At 35.4% G+C, this 9,365-nt stretch overlaps 1 long non-coding RNA gene across 1 annotated transcript; it reads right to left on the bottom strand.

Annotated features, from left to right (window-relative positions):
* Window positions 1-2,805: 2,805 nt before the first annotated feature.
* Window positions 2,806-3,575, bottom strand: LOC114422852. Its single transcript, XR_003668751.1, has 3 exons — window positions 3,431-3,575; window positions 3,253-3,321; window positions 2,806-3,088 (listed from the first exon to the last, which is right to left on the bottom strand). It is a non-coding gene; the product is annotated as an uncharacterized LOC114422852 (long non-coding RNA).
* Window positions 3,576-9,365: the final 5,790 nt, after the last annotated feature.

Below are 9,365 nucleotides of genomic sequence, written 5' to 3' on the forward strand. Positions count from 1 at the left end.
GAAGGACGAGCTGGCAACTAATCAGGAGTTTCTGAGCTTCAAACAACGCATTCTCGATGATCCCCACACTCACTTCGATTGTCTTCTCCGGCAAAAGTTGATTTTACAAAAGGGCCGCATTTGGCTACCCCAGAACGCACCGTCAATAACGATTCTTGCCGAATTTCACTTCACACCCATAGGAGGCCATGTGGGGGTAACGAAGACGTTAGCCAGAGTTCGCAAAAACTTCGTCTGAGAAAACATGCAACAAGATGTCCGCAAGTATGTTGCGAATTGCATTCCATGTCAACAAACCAAATACGATCACCGGCGCCAATCAGGCCTCTTTTGTCCCTTGCCCGTTTCGGCAAGTCCATGGGAAGACCTTTCCCTCGACTTCATCGTGGGCTTGCCGAACTTCAGAGGACACTCAATTATTCTTGTTGTGGTGGATCGCTTCTCTAAAGGGGTTCATTTAGGAATGTTGCCACTTAATTACACGACTATCGGCATGGCGAAGACATTCATGGATATTGCCGAAAAAATTCACGACCTATCTCACAGTCTGGTTTCTGATAGGGATCCTCTCTTTGTCAGTCGATGCTGGTAGGAACTTTAAGTTAAGCGGTACAAAGCTTCACATGAGCTCGTTTACCATCCCCAAACAAATGGTCAAACCGAAGTCATGAATCGCGTTATTGAATAGTACCTCAGGGCATTCGTACATCAGCGACTGGTGACATGGGGCCACTACTTGGTTTAGGCAGAGTAATCATATAACACCTTGGTGTATTACGCCACTGGAATGTCTCCGTACAAAGTCACTTTCGGCAAGAAACCCCCAAGCCTGCCCTAGTATCTAGTGGGGACTTCAAAGGTGGAAGCTGTGGATGAATGGCTAACGCATCGTGACGAAGTTCTCGCTAGCTTAGCAAGGAAATTGAACAAGGCACAACAACGAATAAAGGAATTCGCTGATCAGAAATGGTGCGATGTAAACTTTGAAGTAGGAGATATGGTGTTAGTCAAGTTACGACCTCAACAACAGACGACCGCCACAGGCAGTAGCTACTCAAAGTTGGCAAAGTGATTTTATGGTCCCTTTCAGGTGACTCAGCGTATCGGGGCAGTTGCTTATAAACTAGATTTGCCATCAACCTCGAAGATTCACCCTGTGTTCCATTGCTCTTTACTAAAGCCATTCCAATCAGACACGACAACCATTCCTCTGAAACTACCAGCTTTATCTGAAGATAATCAACCACTAATTACACCCCTCACCATTCTCGATACTAAGTCGGAGAAGACAGCTTCGGGCAAGCAGTTATTAGTTATGGTCCAATGGAAGGGACTATTTCCGGAAGATACTTCATGGGAGAAGTGGGAGGAGCTTAAGGAGAACTACAACCTTGAGGACAAGGTTGTTTTAGACATTCGTGGGGATGTTATGGAAGTGGAGCAAAACATAGAGCATTATGCAACAACAAATGATGCAGAAGAGGCATAAAAACCAGAGCATACAGAAGAACCAAACAAGGAAGAACGTATAAGGTCAAAAAGGGAAATGTACAAGCCTCAGTACTTGAAGGACTATGCAATGAAGTAAGGATGCGCTGGTACTAGTCTTCTAGAAACAAAATATCCCAAATCTTTGTGCCGTTAGATATTGTCTCCTGGTAGCAATTTGTTTTTCCTCCAAGGCACAAGCTACCAAAATCTGTTAAGAAATTTCATCCAGAATTTTATAAGAACATCTATAAATATGAGAGGGATCTAATTCAATGAACAGACAATAATACAAACTTCCTTTCCTTCCTCTAATCTATTCTGGAGGTTCTAGGCCTCGAATCCTAGAATTGCTTGTCCCTGTGACCCAAAATACTCCCACACAGTACATATCCAATGAAGGACAGAGGGTGATTGATTGACTTAATTTATTAAGTTTCCACTATACATCAAACTCAGCCACAAAAACACAATGAATGCTAAAACCTACCCAACAAATTGTCGACATGTGGATTTAACTTGTGCATCTCCTATATTTGAAGCTCAAGTTCATGATGAATATTGCCAAGCTCATCCTTCAAGCTTAAAGTGAACATACAAATGTCTGAACATGAAATTTTTCCTACAACCATAACCATCCCATTACTCAAATACGTGATTTACCACATAAAAATGTAAGCCTTTCTTGCATATTGATGAAATAATTAGAGAGCCATTTTCTTGAAAAGATCCAATGTTTTCATGAACGAGTTCCATAAACTACATTGCATTGGTCCAGTCGTTCAACTTCATAATAAAATACATATTCTCGTTTTTACAATTATCCCCGGTCATCTTCTCCCTCTCGGCCCTTGAAAAAACAAATTAGCATTTGGCATTGTGCTTATACAATTAGATTGATTTATAATGTTAAGAATGTTTTCTAACAAGATGAGAAAGAAGGAAAAACAAACTCAAATTAGTACGAGCTTGTTTTCAATATAATCAATCACTGCAATCTGATTGAATTGGTCTACAATGGTCCAAAATATATTGACATAAGAAAGAGGATTTAAGAGAACGTGTTGATCATCATAATTTAGTAATCTGAGATACATAGTGATTGATTTTGTAGGAGACCTTGGCTTTTAATCTTAGTTTTTTCGAGTATGTGATCAAAATGATTCCATGACCTAGTACTAGCTAATTAATTCTACTAATCCAATAGTAGTAGTCTTCTTGCTGTATGATCAAGGATTGGAATACACACATCTTTGATTTAGTTTAACTTTAAAAAAATTATTCATGAATCATGATTAAAAAATTGAGAGTATTAAATTATTTTAAGATAAAATTCATTGATTAATGAAATGAGAGCTACATCATAGAGTGCTCCTAAAAAGGAGCACCACTCATAACAAGAACCAAATTAGAGCATCTTCTTACACAATGCCCTAGCAACAAGAAGAAAATAAAAAAACAAAAATGGAAAAAAAAACTAATTGAAACTGGATGATCATCATCATGATCCATCCCTCTTAATTCATTTTTTGTTCATGCCAGTTGCATTCTTCAAGCCATCAGCCGCTCCTTGTGCCGATGCCATCACTGTTTGACCAGCCTACAAAAAACATATATATAAATGTATCAACTATATATATAATAAATGAAATTTAATTAAATCTAGTCTAGTAGTCTGGTCTATATATAACTAAGCATGCAATGATATTCACACACATTAACACAATAAGAAAGCATTCAATTTGATGAATTAAAAATTGGAACCTGTTGCGCGGTTTCCTTAGCAGACTGAACAGCATTGCCAGCCATGTCCATCAAGTTGTTAGTCTGTTCCTGTGATACATACATACATATATATATATATATGGGTAATTAATTACATTATATAAAATTTGGCACACACCCGAAAGAAGTACTGAATTTGAGTGAAGAGTAAGAAAACCTGAGCTTGGCCCTGAGCCTGACCAGCCTGGTAGTTCATCTTTTGGGGATCCATATCTTTTGAAACTGTTAAGAACTGAATGTAATGAATTGAATGTAATTAAAAAGATGATCAAGAATGATTCTAGTTTGAGATGAAGATTAATTTCCCTTCACTCTTCATATTTATATGCAACTTTCCTAGAGAATTTCATTGCTGGAACTTTTGGCCACCACATGTTCAAGGGGACACGACGAATATTCCTAACACTTCCTTATACTTTGAAGAGTTCTTAGGTTATGCTGTTTTTCAGGACAGGCTTTAAACCGGTTGACCAGGAGAGCTTTGCAGAACTCAATACTATTTTTTAGGAAGGTGGTTGCTGATTTCATGCATGGACAAATTCTTTCTTGTGATATATATTATTTTTATTATTTAGACATTTATAAATATTTAATCTAATAGTAAATAGTATTATATTTTAAATAACAGTATACATGTTAAAATAAAGTGTTAATCAATTAAATCTTATAGAATTTTATAGATTTAATTTATTTTATAGAAAAAATAAATTTAACAATTGAACAAATAAAATTATCTTGCTCTAAAGAAATTATTAGCACTTAATCCTATTGCATAAAAGCATATAACTTTAAAATTTATTAATTAATATAATTATGTATGTTAAAATGTGTTGGTCACACATGATCTGAACTTTTTGATCATAAAATAAGTGAGAAGTAAGTTGATAAAAAAAATTGTCATACGTATGGCTCTCCAATCTTTTGTTCTGTTTTCTTGTTTATTTTCTTATTTCTTTTAAAAAAATTATTATAATGGACAATGCTTAGATTTCTTATATTTTCCTTTTTATGTGTCAGACTTTTTACTATTTTTCTTTAACTAAAAAACTTGTAAGGGTATGCAGTATTACCTGTATGATCTGAATTATGACATTTGTTCTATGTGAATCATGAATTCGATATAGTGGCAGTGCCTCTGAATTGTGATATTTTGGCTTTATGATGTCATTTGTTTGTCTTACTTTCCTATTTGGCTATTTTTATTAGTGGCATCTGTTGAGAATTCAGAATTGAGATCACTATTTCTATTTGTTAGTAAGGTTGTAGATTGTTACTTGTTAGTAACATAAAAAGTTCATTTCTGCAGTTGAATTAGAAAAAGGTTTAGAAGATAGGTACGCCTCTACTTACAAAAGCAGAGTGAGTATTTCATGAGAAAATTTACTGGCTATTAAGAACAAATAAAGTCAAAAAGAATAATATAAAGCACAAATATTTATATATACATACATCTTTATTTATGGAGTTTTTATCATTCGAATCAACTCTAGAATTCAGCCACTATCTTTTATCGTTACCAGCATTAGACCCATAACGCAAAGATCCAACAAACATAACTCATGATGACCATGTTTGCAAAAGTTTCTTCATATGCACACTTATAAGAAGACAAAAATGATTTTTTTTTCACAAGTTAAACTATAAGGATAAGATTCATAACCCAGTTGGCATAGCTGTAAAAAAAAAGGCCTTTTGCCTTGTTATATAATCAAAGCCACGGTTGAACTTCAACTCATGCTTGTAGCCTTGTATCTCTAAAAAGGCCAAATTGTTGCAAACCAAATAACATATCACTGCAACTTTTGATCTCCTTAACAACAATATCAATTCAACAATTGTGTGAAGTGCCATTATGCACAACTAGCAGACCAACCCAATCCAAGCCTTTCACCACAATTGAGACGTCACTTTACTTAATTTCAAATAGAATGTGCTTACTTTAGTGTCTTCCAATTCTGCTTGCATTGGCACTCCTTGCAGCCACCATCGTGGGAACTCAGAATATATACCTCTGCATATTTTATACATATTTCTTCATTTGAACTTATTTCCAACTTTCGTTTTTGATTGATGAAAACATTTTTGATAAATGTTTTTGCAGTTGTTCGTCTTTCATAAATTAAAAAATTTCACTTCTGATTATGAAATACAAATGTTCCTGACTGTTCCTATTATGTTGGACATTTTAGTGTAATTGATCTCTTTATTATATTAAAATAAGAGTGCACGCTTGTTTTAATGTAATAACGAGATGTTCGGTTTAGGCAAATTTTGGAAATTACATGGAAGTGACTTTCAGAAAAAGACAGTTTTTTTAAAAAAAGATAAAACTTCCATCAACCGCCAAAAATCACCTGTTCTTTGATCATAAATAATCATTCTGGTTCAGAAAGCATAACGGATGACAAAACATACAAGACCAAAACAAAACTCTTGAATTATAATCTTCTGATTTTATCCGATTGAACAATTTTGGTTGAACCCCGAAATTTGATTCAATCTGAAAGTGTTATACACGACTTCAGATTTATCCAGTATTATCTCGATTTTCAAATTAACCAACAAAAGATTGAATCAAATTTTTCGAGATGACGAACGATAGTTCGAAGATGACAAGCAAGTTTGCGAAGTTGGACAAGTTTGAAGGGCAGGATTTCAGAAGATGGCAGAAGAAGATGCGTTTTCTCTTGACAACATTGAATGTGGTGTATGTGCTGAGTACACCGATGCCGGTGTTTATGGAAGACGAAACTCTGGATCAAACAAGGAAGCGTTTGAAATGGGAGAACGACGATTACATTTGTCGTGGACACATTCTGAACGGTATGTCTGACTCTCTCTTTGATATTTATCAAAATGTTGAGTCTGCTAAGGAATTATGGGACTCTCTTGAATCCAAGTATATGGCACAAGATGCCTCAAGTAACAAATTCTTAGTTAGTAATTTCTTTAATTACAAAATGATTGATTCGAGGCCTGTTATGGAACAATATAATGAACTGCTGCGGATTTTGGGTCAGTTTACTCAACATGATTTGAAAATGGATGAATCCATTTCAGTTTCATCTATAATTGATAAACTGCCTTCTTTTTTGGAAAGACTTCAAGCATACCTTGAAACATAAGAAGGAAGAGTTGACTCTGGTTCAACTCGGTAGTCATTTCATGATTGAGGAGTCGCTGAGGGCTCAGGAAATTGACAAAGTTAATGATAAAAACGTAGCAGGTTCCTCTTCCGTTAATATGGTAGAGGAAAGTGGAATAGTTAAGCAAAATTACAATGCTAAAGGTAACAAACGAAAATTTCAAGGAAATAAGAACAAAGGTCCAAACAAACAGACAAAATTGTCATGTTGGAAGTGTGGGAAACCTGGTCATTTAAAGAGGGATTGCCGGGTGTTCAAAGGAAAGAACAAGGCTGGTCCAAGTGGGTCTAATGATCCTGAAAAGCAACAAGGTCAGATTGTAGTGAATAATTTTAATTTGAATACGAATTCAAATTATGTATCACTAATATCTGATGCATTCTATGTGCAGGATGATGACGTTGCTTGGTGGTTTGATTCGGGAGCAACAAGCCATGTGTGCAAAGATCGTCGTTGGTTCAAGGAATTTAGACCAATCGATGATGGCTCTATTGTGAAGATGGGCAATGTTGCAACTGAACCAATCCTAGGATTAGGTTGTGTGAATTTAGTTTTTTCTTCCGGAAAAAGTTTGTATTTGGATAATGTCTTATTTGTACCTGGTATTCGTAAGAACTTATTGTTTGGTATGGTTTTAAATAATTGTGGTTTCAAGCAAGTACTTGAAAGTGACTAGTACATCTTGTCAAGACATGGTTCGTTTGTTGGATTTGGTTATCGTTGTAATGGAATGTTTAAATTAAACATTGATGTTCCTTTTGTTCATGAATCTGTTTGTATGGCCTCGTGTAGTTCTATAACTAATATGACAAAATCAGAAATTTGGCATGCTAGATTAGGACATGTTCATTACAAAAGATTAAAAGATATGTCAAAAACAAGTATGATTCCTCCTTTTGATATGAACATTGAAAAATGCAAAACTTGCATGTTGACCAAGATCACTAGGAAACCTTTTAAGGATGTTAAATGTGAGACTAAAGTCTTAGACCTTATTCATAGTGATTTGTGTGATTTGCATGCTACTCCATCATTAGGTCATAAAAAATATCTTGTTACTTTTATTGATGATGCATCAAGGTATTGTTATGTATATTTATTAATTACAAAAGATGAAGCTCTTGATAAATTTAAAATTTATAAGAAAGAGGTAGAACTTCATCAAAATGGGCTAATCAAAACTCTTCGTACGGATAGGGGAGGTGAGTATTATGATTCGGTTTATTTTCAATCTACTGGAATAATACATCAAACTACAGCTCCCTATACACCACAACAGAATGGTGTAGCCGAAAGGAAGAATAGAACCTTGAAAGAAATGGTGAATTCCATGTTATCCTATTCGGGTTTAAGTGAAGGATTTTGGGGTGAGGCTATGTTGACAGCTTGTTACTTGTTGAACCGAATTCCTAACAAAAGGAATAAGGTTACCCCATATGAACTTTGGCACAAAAAGACACCAAATTTAAGTTATCTAAAAATTTGGGGATGTAGGGCTGTAGTCAGGCTTACAGAACCTAAAAGGAAAACCATAGGTGAAAGAGGTATAGATTGCATATTTATTGGATATGCTGAACATTCTAAAGCATATAGATTCTATGTGCTAGAATCTAATGATTCTGTTGCTGTGAACTCGGTTATAGAGTCACGGGATGCTATCTTTGATGAACAAAGGTTTACATCTATACCTAGGCCAAAGGACATGAATTCCATGTCGAAAGTCTCAGTTAATATTGAGGATATACCTTTAACTAGTACTGAAACTAGAAAGAGTACGAGAGTAAGAAAGGCTAAGTCATTTGGTGATGACTTTCAACTCTATTTGGTTGAAGGGTCAAGGAATGATATTGAATTTCAATATCAATATTGCCTTAATGTTGAGGAAGACCCAAAGACTTTTAGTGAAGCAATGGCTTCAAGGGATGTTGTATTCTGGAAAGAAGCAATCCAAAATGATTCCATCATGCAAAATAATACCTGGAAATTGGTTGACTTACCTCCTGGATGTAAGCCATTAGGATGTAAGATGATCTTTAGGAGAAAGATGAAAGTGGATGGTACTGTTGACAAGTACAAAGCCAGATTGGTTATCCAAGGCTTTAGGCAAAAGGAGGGTATTGATTTTTTTCGATACATATGCTCCTGTTGCTAGGATATCCACTATTAGACTGTTGTTAGCACTTGCTGCTATCCACAATCTGGTGATTCACCAAATGGATGTGAAAACTGCATTCTTAAATGGTGAATTGGATGAAGAGATATACATGAAACAACCTGAAGGGTTTGTTATGCCAGGAAATGAAAATAAGGTGTGTAAACTGATGAAATCTCTTTATGGCTTGAAACAAGCGCCTAAACAATGGCATAAAAAATTTGATGAGGTTGTGTTGTCTAGGTTTTGTTCTAAACCAAGCAGATAAATGTCTATACAGCAAGTTTGATACTCATGGCAAAGGAGTTATCATTTGTCTGTATGTAGATGACATGTTGATCTTTGGTATCGACCAAGATCAAGTTGATGAAACTAAGGCATTTTTGTCTTCTAAGTTTGATATGAAAGATATGGGGGAGGCGGATGTGATCTTAGGAATAAAGATCAAACGTGGAAACAATGGCATTTCCATCTCTCAATCACATTATATTGAGAAGATATTGGAGAAATTTAATTTTAAAGATTGTTCTCCGGCAAGTACTCCTATTGATCCTAACCTGAAGCTATTACCTAATAAAGGTGTAGCAGTGTCTCAACTTGAATACTCAAGGGCGATAGGATCACTCATGTATGCAATGATTAGTACTAGGCCTGATATAGCTTATGTTGTTGCTAAACTTAGTAGGTTTACAAGTAATCCCAGTTCTCATCATTGGCAAGCTATGAATAGAGTATTCAAGTACTTAAAGGGAATCATTGACTATGGTTTGACATATACTGGATTTCCTTCGGTT

The sequence above is a fragment of the Glycine soja genome, chromosome 8, assembly GCF_004193775.1.
Source record: "Glycine soja cultivar W05 chromosome 8, ASM419377v2, whole genome shotgun sequence".
Taxonomy (NCBI): domain Eukaryota; kingdom Viridiplantae; phylum Streptophyta; class Magnoliopsida; order Fabales; family Fabaceae; genus Glycine; species Glycine soja.